The following is a 10,512-nucleotide window of genomic DNA, read 5'->3' as shown; positions in this document are numbered from 1 at the left end:
TGTACACCGCTTCCATACGCTTTAGGTATATTTTAAGAATTTATTGTTTATTGTAAATGTATTGTTTATTATTAAAACATCAACCCTACCTGACGCTCTGATTGAGTTAAATAGGAGCTCCAAGTGATCCTGGCTGAACCTGTAGGTGAGCACATACCGCTGAACCTGGAGCAGTTCAGGAATCATCAGCATCAACGTGTCGATATTGATGACAAATCCGATGACCGACAAGTACCTGCAAAAGAAAAAAGTTGTATTACTCTGATCATGTCACAAGACACCCCAACAAAGCCTTGATTTTGTTCATTCAAAGCAGTAATTGAATTCTCCATCACAGACATCGGTAATGTGTAATAATAACCCATTCTTGTCGACAGTGGAACAATAACTTGGAACAAATGCAAAAATGTAACACATGCACAATACTAAAATACCTACCAATACCTACCATTTTGACACCTACATGTACTTGTGTTGTGTAATACATACCATTTAGAAACATGTCGGACCTGAAACACACTGAATACAAGATAATTCCAACTGAAACAAAACTAAAGCAGTTAGGAGCAGCTTAGGAACACGGTGCATAACAGAACAACGGAGCATCTTAGGAACGCGGTTCATAACAGAACAACGGAGCATCTTAGGAACGCGATGCATAACAGGACAACAGAGAATCTTAGGAACGCGATGCATAATGGAACAACGGAGCATCTTAGGAACGCGATTCACAAGGGAACAACGGAGCATCTTGGGAACTCGATGCATAAGGAAATAGAGTATCGGAGAACTCATGTCATGAACTTAACAAACACTATTTTAGTTGACCTCTTGTCCGGTGAAGAGGGGTTCCATCTTTGTCACCAAAGTGAGCAAGTACTCCCTAGCTCTTGAGAAAAATGGCTTCCTCTCCGTCCAATTAATAGCACCCAAGGGAGCTTTGCATCCTTTGGCACGAGGATTGCGTCCATTCATTATATCAAACAGCAGGTCAATAATCTATAAATAATAATAATAATAAATTCAATTTATATAGCGCCTTTCAAGGTACCCAAGGTCGCTTTACAAGAGGTGTACACAGGGGGGGGGGGGGCAGGTTAAAGGCCATAGGCCTCTAAGAAGAGGTGTGCCTTCAGGAGCTTTTTGAAGGACTCCACTGAAGTGGCACAGCGGACATGGAGGGGGAGCAGATTCCACAGAGTGGGGGCAGAAGGCCCTGTCCCCAAAGGTCTTGAGTCTGGTGCGGGGGGTTTCCAGCTGGTCCTTAGCAGAGGACCTGAGGGACCGCAGGGGGGTGTAGGGATGGAGGAGGTCAGAGAGCTAACGGGGGGCCAGAGCATGTAGGGACTTGTAGGTGAGTAGGAGGATTTTAAACTTGATCCGGGACTTAACAGGTAACCAGTGGAGCTGCATCAGGATGGGGGTGATGTGCTGCCAGGGCTTAGTGCCAGTTAAAACCCTGGCAGCTGAGTTCTGAACATATTGCAGTCGTTCCAAAGTTTTGGAGGGGAGACCTGTGAGGATGGAATTACAATAGTCCAGACGGGTGGAGATGAAGCAGTGGATGAGTGTTTCAGTGACTGAGTCTGAGATTGAGGGTCGGAGTCTTGCAATGTTTCTCAGATGGAAGAATGCAGATTTTGTGGTGTTGTTGATATGAGGCTGAAATGACAGGGTGGGGTTAAGGATGACACCCAGGTTGCGGACTACGGGGGATGGGGTGATAGGGCAGCCATCCACTTCCAGCAGAAGATCCCCAACCTTCCTGAGCAGTGACTTGGGGGCCACGACCATGAGCTCTGTTTTATTGCTCTTCAATTTGAGTAGATTAGAGGTCATCCAGATTTTTAGGTCTTGCAGACAGTTGATGAGTGGGGCCGGTGGAAACTGAGTTGAGGGTTTGGTGCTGATGTATAGTTGGGTATCATCAGCGTAGCAGTGGAAACTGAGACCATGATGACGGATGATTTGACCAAGGGGGAGCATGTAAATGGTGAATAGTAAAGGGCCGAGCACAGATCCCTGGGGAACACCGTGGTTGACAGGTGCCATGGTGGAGGTGGCATCGTCCAAGGTGACGTATTGTTGGCGGTTGGCGAGGTAGGACTGAAACCAGGAGGGCTGAGCCACTGAGACCAATGAGCTCAGCAAGACGGGTGAGGAGGATGGAATGGGATACTGTGTCAAAGGCTGCTGAGAGATCGAGGAGGATAAGAATGGAGATGAGGCCATTGTCGGCGGCAGTGAGGAGGTCCTTAGTGATTTTAATGAGGGCAGTTTCGGTGCTATGGTGAATTCTGAAGCCAGACTGAAGGGGTTCAAAGAGCTCATGGTGGGCCATGTGGTGTTGGAGCTGGGAAGCCACTGCTCTTTCCAGGATTTTACTTAGGAAAGGAAGGTTGGAGATCGGGCGGTAGTTGTTGGGGTCGTCGGGGTCCAGACGGGGCTTTTTCAGGGTGGGAATGACTGCTGCAGTTTTGAAGCCTGCGGGCACCACACCAGAACCAAGCAAGCAGTTGATGATGTCAGTTATGAAGGGGCAGATAACAGGTAGGCAGGTTTTCACCAGGAAGGTGGGCATGGGGTCCAGCTTGCAGGAGGAGGACTTAGCTCGGTACACTAAGTCGTGCACCTGGTTAGCGTCCAGTGTTGCAAAGGCGGAGAGACCGCACTACAGGGTGTCGGCACCAAGATGAAGGTCAGTTTGAGACAGTGACGGAGAGTGTTGGAGGAGGTGGTTGTGAATGGTCTCCACTTTGTTGTGGAAGAACTCCAGGAACCGGGAGCACAGGTCCAGTGCGTCAGAGGGTTGGGGAGCGTCAGGGGGGTGCAGGAGACGGTTGATGGTTGAGAAAAGTTTTTTGGGGTGGTTTTGTTGGTTATTGATAAGCTTGGAGTAGTAGAGTACTTGCCTTAGAGAGGGCCTCCTTGTATTCCCTGACATGGTCTTTGTAAGCCTCCTGGTGTACAGTGAGGCCAGATGTTCTATAACGCCTCTCAAGCTGGCGGCCAGCTGCCTTCATGAGGCGAAGCTCAGGAGTAAACCAGGGGGCGGGGCGAGAGAGGGAGACCTGCCGGGTTATGGGAGGGGCAACAGAGTCCAGGCTGAGGGAGAGAGCTGTGTTGTAGAGTTCCACCAGCCCGTCCACAGAGGTGTTAGGAGGGGGTGTGGCCAGGTGGGTCGCTAGGGCGGTAGACAGCACAAAAGTGTGCACCTGTTTCGTTTTCCGAAATGTGATGGTACGTTTGCTGGGGAGACGGGGTGTGGGCACAGAGACAGAGAAAGAGATGGCAAGATGGTCTGATATTGCCAGGTCTTCACACTGGAGGTGGCCAGGGGTGGTTCCAGTGGAAAGACATATCGGCATGTAAATCATAAGGTATCAGGTACATATTTCTAAACTGTATGCTCGACTTGCAAGTAAAAATGCAAGTATTAGTATTTGCTTGACTTCCTTCTTTCCATAGGTCTGCTTTGTACTACAGCCAATTTCAGAGCTTTACCACTTTGATGGATGTACAGGCATGCACTAGTTAAATAAGAAACGGGTACTTGGTTCTATAATCCCTAATTGTATTACTTCAATAAATTCTGCCGTTGCCTCACAGTCCTTTAACTGATAGTAGCAAAGATCCCTCATTGTGCGGAGAGCCACTGACACGGAGCGACTCAGTGTCTGTGCAGCCAGGTTCACCCTCATCTTGTGGTTCTCAAAGTAGACATGCTTGTCTGTAATTTTATTGGCAGCATGCAGTCCATCCTCTTTTTGCAGATCATGGAGACAATTTATGTCCCTCCAATGGATCTGTCATCACAATTATGATTATGATCATCACGTCCAGCCATAAATGTGCAAATGGACAGAACACAATATTTAGATAACTTTTAGCAGCGTAGTACGGTGGCCGAGAGGGGTCACAACACATGCAAACGCCGCAACGCCTGCATATACAGAAAACACCTGCAAATTCAGAAAACACCTGCAAATTCAGAAAACACCTGCAAATTCAGAAAACACTTTCATCGATTACACAACACGTGCGCTGCAAATGCCAAAACACATGCAAATTCAGAAAACACCTGCATCGATTTCATAACACGAGCAAATAGGGAAACGAACTGCAAGTTCTGACAACGGAAATGTGTCCCGGGGGACCATAATCAGTGACAGACCCATATCCAGTTGGCGGTTCTTTTCAATTACGAAGGTGTTAAGTCGTTTGATTGTGCTACAAGAGGTACGTGTTTCTCTTTTATTATGATAATGAAGTGGTTTTGTGTGTTTTCAACATATTTAGTCATTGTCCCCATAACATATTAGATAGTATTAGACAGATAATTGTTAAACGTTCTCCAAACGTTGTTAGCTGGAAGCTAGCTGGCTAGCTCGCTCCCGGTCACTAAATAGCATTATTTGTGGTTGTTTCTACATTGTTGTCATGACGTGGTAATGCAAGAGAAGGCCTGATATCTGAACTATTTTTTATTTATTTTTTTATCTTTCAGATTGACATGTTCTGCCCGTTCTGTGCGGTGCAACTGGGGGATGCTCCCAAGTTTTGCCCGTCATGTGGGCAGAATGTGGGGTTCCTTACACAGCTCCCATCAACTCCATCCACCTCGTCAAGCGAAGGCTGTGGGCCTACAGGTAACATCCCTCACTGTGCTTCCATTACTCTGTGCTGCATAAAAATGTCCCATGGTTTTAGCTGTCAGCAAGGCCACAATTTATCAACCCCCATTAAATCATATTAGTTATATCAATTAATCAGCCTGCTGTCTGTGTTTGTGTGTGCCCGTCCGTGTGTGTGTTTGTGTGTGTCTTTGTGTGTCCATGACTTTAGTTGAGGCCTCAGAGGAAGACCTTATCCGGGACCTCTTCAGAAAGGGCCACTCCTACACCGTTATCTGCGATTTTTTGGAGACAAAACACGGGATAGTAATGAGCCTGAAAACTCTCAAAAGAAGGCTGAAACAGCTCAACCTTAGTCGGAGGGCAAGTTATGCTCCGATGGAGACTTTGAACTCTGCCATCAGGACTGAACTGAATGGCTCAGGACAGCTTTTGGGCTACAGGGCTATGTGGCAGACCCTGCAACAGACGCATTCGTTGACCGTCAGACGAGATAATGTTATGCAAGCACTCAGATTCCTCAATCCAGAAAGAGTATCTCCGTCATAGGCGCCGATTTTTCAGGCGATCCTATTGCGCTGCAGGACCCAATCAGGTGTGGCACGCGGATGGATACGACAAACTTAAGCCCTTTGGGATTGCCATCAGTGGCTGCATCGATGGGTATTCCAGGCGGCTTATGTGGCTCAGTAGTGGCAGCACCAACAACAACCCTGCAGTAATAGCACAATATTACCTGCAGTGTGTTTCGAACTGTGGCGTAGTTCCAGCACGACTTCGGACAGACTGTGGGACAGAAAACGGAGACATGGCTGCAATCCAATGTTCATTAAGAGAGGATCACACCGATGAATTTGCGGGACCTCTCAGCCACATGCATGGCACTTCAACTGCCAATCAAAGGATTGAAAGCTGGTGGTCCATTTTCAGGAAACAGAGGTAAGTTTGAAGGTGTCAATAGAAGAAGGCAGACACGCACGCGCTCTCTTAATATTTAATTATTTATGTTTGTGTTAGAAACATTTATACAACACTGAGGTAAATCACTTTGTATACTCTCATTCCATTATTAGGACACAGTTCTGGATGGATCTATTTAGTGACCTGAGAGACAGGCACTACTTCAACGGCACCCATGAACACAAGTGCCTTGTACGGTATGTCTTCCTGGGCATTTTTCAGAAAGAGCTTGATGAGCACCGAGAGCTTTGGAACAACCACACCATCAGGCCTGTCCGTCAGTCTCTCTGTCCATCTGGAAAACCGGAGACCATGTACCACCTGCCTCACAGGTTTGTATATAGCACCTGTACTGTCATTTTCATTAAATGCTAGGTTGCATTTTCACTGTGTAGGTCTTTGTATTCGTTACCAAAGCCATCATGATTGACTGCCTATACCCTAGCCTTCGAGATTGAAATATAACTATTCATGAGTTCACTGTTGTGCTTTCTGTGCGGCCTTAGGTTTGGTGGAAGGGATTGTGGATTCCAAGTGGATCCCCAAGTGTTACAGGAGTTCAAAGACCTTCTGCCGCCTACAAACAGTTTGTGTGGAGATAATGATCTCCAAGCATATTTTGCCAACTTGGAGAGACAGAGCCAGCTCGCTCCACCCATCAACTGGCCAGCTGCTGTTGACAATTACCTTGCACTTAAGGAGATGGCTGGACTTTAGAATTGCCTTGTTGGATGGTGTGCTCGCTTTGAACTGGGACGCCCCACCTCCTCATGCTTGACCAGCAGCACATTCCCCCAGTGTTGGACAGTAGTTCATTGGACTAAATATGTCAATAATATGGACATCGTTTTTTTTCTATTCAGTTATTTTGTTCATGTTCCATTTATTTTAGGCGACAGTGGATCAGCGTTCCGGCACATTAAGCAGTGCCTGCTTAGTAAGCAGGGAAGCTAGACTCAATGAGTGTAGCTATGCCACTTTTTTTTTTTCTTTCAGACAGCACTGCCTCCAGTGTGTATTGTTATGGACATCTTCAATGTTTAAAAAGTTTGACCCATGGTTAAATTAAAACCTTTTCCACCACCACAATGACTGTTTTTGGGGTTCACCTAGTATAAACAAATACACTGAAGCTAAAAGTGACTTTCATGCAAGATCAGGTTACATTTCATGACCAATTTATGCAAAGAAAAACAGAAGTCTAAATTCTCACAATGTTTCAGAAGAGACAAACGTCGTACACCTTATGAAAATAATTTAATTTCTTTAAACAATGTTATATAGCTTTATATGTACAGACCCTGAAAAACTAACAGCCACTGCACAATGAACTTTGAAATGCAGGTTAAAACAGTTGCATGTCTGATAAAAACAGTTGCAGGTCTCAAAGGAGACCAAATCCAGGGGAGTTCCTAATTCCATAACTCATGGCTTCCTCAAACATCTCATATGAGGGTAATATCGGGAGTTTCAATGTATTTGAGCAGACATTAGCCTCAGGAAACCTTGAGTGTTTCTGGAACGTGAGTTGAGGCTGTGGTGTTAATTTTGCTGCTGGGATTTCTTTTAGGCCTGTTGCAAACATCAGAACGTCCTGCAGGGACAGCCCAGATGCTTCCTCTGTGGGAGTGGGGAGTAATGAAACACATTAAGATTTATCATCCATTTGTGGACTTCACTTTAAACAGCCACTTTAAATAACATACAAAAAATACCTTTTACAGCGATTAAGTAGTCCAGCCAGTAGCCAAGCACTCTCTCCTCCTCCTGGCGGTTTGAGCTACCAGTTGGGCTCATTTGTGGACGGAACAGCGCCTCTAGAGTCTCTGCTTTCAGGTCTTCCGCGCTGTAAACCATGTAAGGCTGGAACAGGGAGGGATGTTGTTCCAGAGCATTGAAAAGGTTCAGGGTAGCCAGGCCGTCCTTGAACCTATATCCAGGTTGGGGGTGAGGGGAAGAGGCAGATCATGGTAAGTTCTTAATGCTATTGCCAGTCACACTGCCAGTAGGACTCTAACCATTTCTGACATTCATTTGAGTTTCATTCACATTCTCTTTGGAATTCCTACAGAGTAGTCAGAGTGACCTACCTCTGGAAGGAAACATGGTTGCGGTAGGTGAAATACCACTGGATGTAATCATTTACAACTTGTTCCTTATCCTCCAGTGTCCTCAGGCATCGATAGCATCCTGCTGTCTGAAGCATGCTAGCGTGCTTATCGTTAAGTTCCAAGAGTTCTTCCAAGGTTGTTGCATTCTTAATCTAGAGTAAAATAAGAGCAATGAACAGACAAAACTGCACAAATATAATTTGTGTTGATATTGTAAATAGTTATACTTGAGAATCAACAAAAATAATCACCAAGGATGAGACTATAGAATATTTTAAATTCCTCTTTGACAGGGGTTTGTATTTGAATGTACATAGAAGTGAAACAAAACATGGAAGTCACTGGCTTTATTCCAGTATCACACTGGTTGTAAAGTTACTGGGGTGTCCATATTGTTGATTGTTCATCAAAATAATATTTTCTTTTTATTGAATATGCTTATAAACACAAAACAATTACCTCAAGGAGAACATTCCTGAGATCAGGATCAGGTACGTCTGCAATTGGGGCCTCAATAGTCTTCACCTTACCCACTAGGTAGTGGTAGAAGTTCTTGGAAAAGCAACGAGGCCCTGGACCACCATGGACAATGGACATGGCCACCATTCTTCCAACATGGAAGTACTCATCACCGTCTGCATCTAATGATGGCAATGTTGCAGGGTTAGTTCAAATAGATTTATAATACTGTCAAAATGTGGCAAAAACCAAATTACCTTTGCTGTCAAATGACAGGTATTTGCCATCTTCCCTGCCTTCAAAAAAACGCCTGTTTTTAATGGCGTCCATCAACAGTGTGAGGAATTCCCGCGTAGGCCCTCCTGTGTCAACGGCGTCCTCAGTCTGCCCGATGTCGTCGGTGAATTTCACCAAAAGGCTACCGGTGGGGTCAAACGAGGACCGCTTAAATCCCCTCAGAGCCCCATCCCAGACATTGGCACGGTTGATGTTGAACCTGCTGCAGTTGCTCGTGTCAATAGCTTCTGACAGATTGGACAAAACGTCAGCAGCAGTCAGTCCAAAAACTTGCTCTCTGCAAAAAAAGAACATGGGTGAGGCAGGAAACATTAACGCTGCCTCCTCTTGGTTATGAACATGGTTAAAATATTAATATTTTTGTATTTTATGGGCCCATTACAGTAAGTACACCATATGAGTGTGAGGAAATGTGATGGGCATAAGCATGAAGCACACGTTGCAAGCTTTCAATAATTTTTGCCAGATTGTTTTTCTGTTAAGGCGTCATTTAAGTAAAAACATATGAAATTCAAATATTTACTTTAATATGGCAACAGAAACCAGGTAAAATGCCCAATGTAATTGGGCCGATTAATATTTCATCTGAGGGAAAGAAAAAAATAACAAGGCTAACAGCATTATTTGTATCAAAGTACCTGTCTTCCACCTGAGAGTAGTCGACTTCCTCAACATCTGAGGAACTGCTGTCAATGACAACTGGTGCATATACATTTGTATATGTACTGTGGATAAAAGGAACAATGAAATTGCTGTGAAATTACTGGAAAATGTGTTATTTTTGGTACTGTAATCAATTACTTTCCGCAGTCAAATATTTCATGCAAAACCAAAAGCCAAAAAGATATTACTGCACTGAGAGAACTAATTTAATCCATTATGACTTACTTGTAGAATTCACATGATGTGTTGGTGATGTGGTCTTTTTGGGTCCTGCTCCTGCTCCATTGGCCTGTTGATGAAAGAGATAGAGATAACACCAAACAAATTAACAATAATTACATCACCACATCAGTAACATGGAACTTAATAACATTTGATAATAATACATACTTGCCCACCAGATGCCCTGGATGTTGTTGGCAGAGATTGTTTTGGGGACCTAAAACACACAAATAATTTGAATCACTTAATTTAAATCAGAATATAAGTAATTGTCCATATGTTATACAGAGGACAACATGCTTGATCTATTCCTTAGAGCAATTTCAAAAATGAATGCTGTGAAATACATGGATATTCAAAAATCGCTAGCACATGTCTCAAAATAGCAGGAGAAACTTACATTTTCATTGGAAGCCGACCAAATGCTTCACAATCATCGGATTCTGAAGATGAGTCATCTCCATAACCTTGGAAAAGATCATTATTAGGCTAGATATATCCAAAATATGTGGCAATTTCACAACCTCTTTGAATCCAATTAAGGACTCACTCAATTACCACCAACTAGCTATTATTATTATTTATTTATTTACATACATGTAGTTCATTTCAATACTTACTCAAATCCTGAAGAAGGCAGATGTACAGCGTAATCCTCTGGTAAGATTTCCCAATTGCCTCTTTATAATGTTCAAGAACAAAAGGTCTGTCTGTACCAGATATATTTTCTACCTGAGATCCATCAGGATAGAGAAGCACATATTCTCCATCTACCATTGCATTTTGATTAAAATCTTGCTGCTTCTTTAAAGCAGCTGGCAAGATTTGGGTTGTTGACCACTGGGGTTCAACATTTAACGGCATGGTTTTCCCTCTTTGAGGTTTTAAACCATTCTTGGTCCTTGACATGATGCCAATCGAAATCTACAGAAATCAGAAAAGAAGAGAAAAAAAAAAACAAACATGACTACTGGGTCTTAAATAGTCACATTACGACCTAAAACCTCTGTATTAACTTACCTTCACTGTAATGGCCTGCTTCTTTTTAAGCTTTGAAAAGGAGGTCCTCCTCTCTGCCTCTTTAACCTCCCTGAACCTCAAGAATTGAGCTGCTCTTCCTTCCTTCCTAGTCTCCTTCACTAACACACACATATAATAATAATAAT

The 10,512-nt window shown here is 44.0% G+C and overlaps 1 long non-coding RNA gene across 1 annotated transcript; it reads right to left on the bottom strand.

Annotated features, from left to right (window-relative positions):
* Positions 1 to 9,378: 9,378 nt before the first annotated feature.
* LOC130376096 (uncharacterized) lies at positions 9,379 to 10,055 on the bottom strand. Its single transcript, XR_008893942.1, has 4 exons — positions 9,967 to 10,055; positions 9,747 to 9,813; positions 9,515 to 9,563; positions 9,379 to 9,413 (listed from the first exon to the last, which is right to left on the bottom strand). It is a non-coding gene; the product is annotated as an uncharacterized LOC130376096 (long non-coding RNA).
* Between the last annotated feature and the right edge of the window lie 457 nt (positions 10,056 to 10,512).

Source organism: Gadus chalcogrammus, chromosome 22 (genome assembly GCF_026213295.1).
Source record: "Gadus chalcogrammus isolate NIFS_2021 chromosome 22, NIFS_Gcha_1.0, whole genome shotgun sequence".
NCBI lineage: Eukaryota > Metazoa > Chordata > Actinopteri > Gadiformes > Gadidae > Gadus > Gadus chalcogrammus.
The sequence above is the reverse complement of the archived record's forward strand: the minus strand, read 5'-3'. Positions and strand labels throughout refer to the sequence as shown.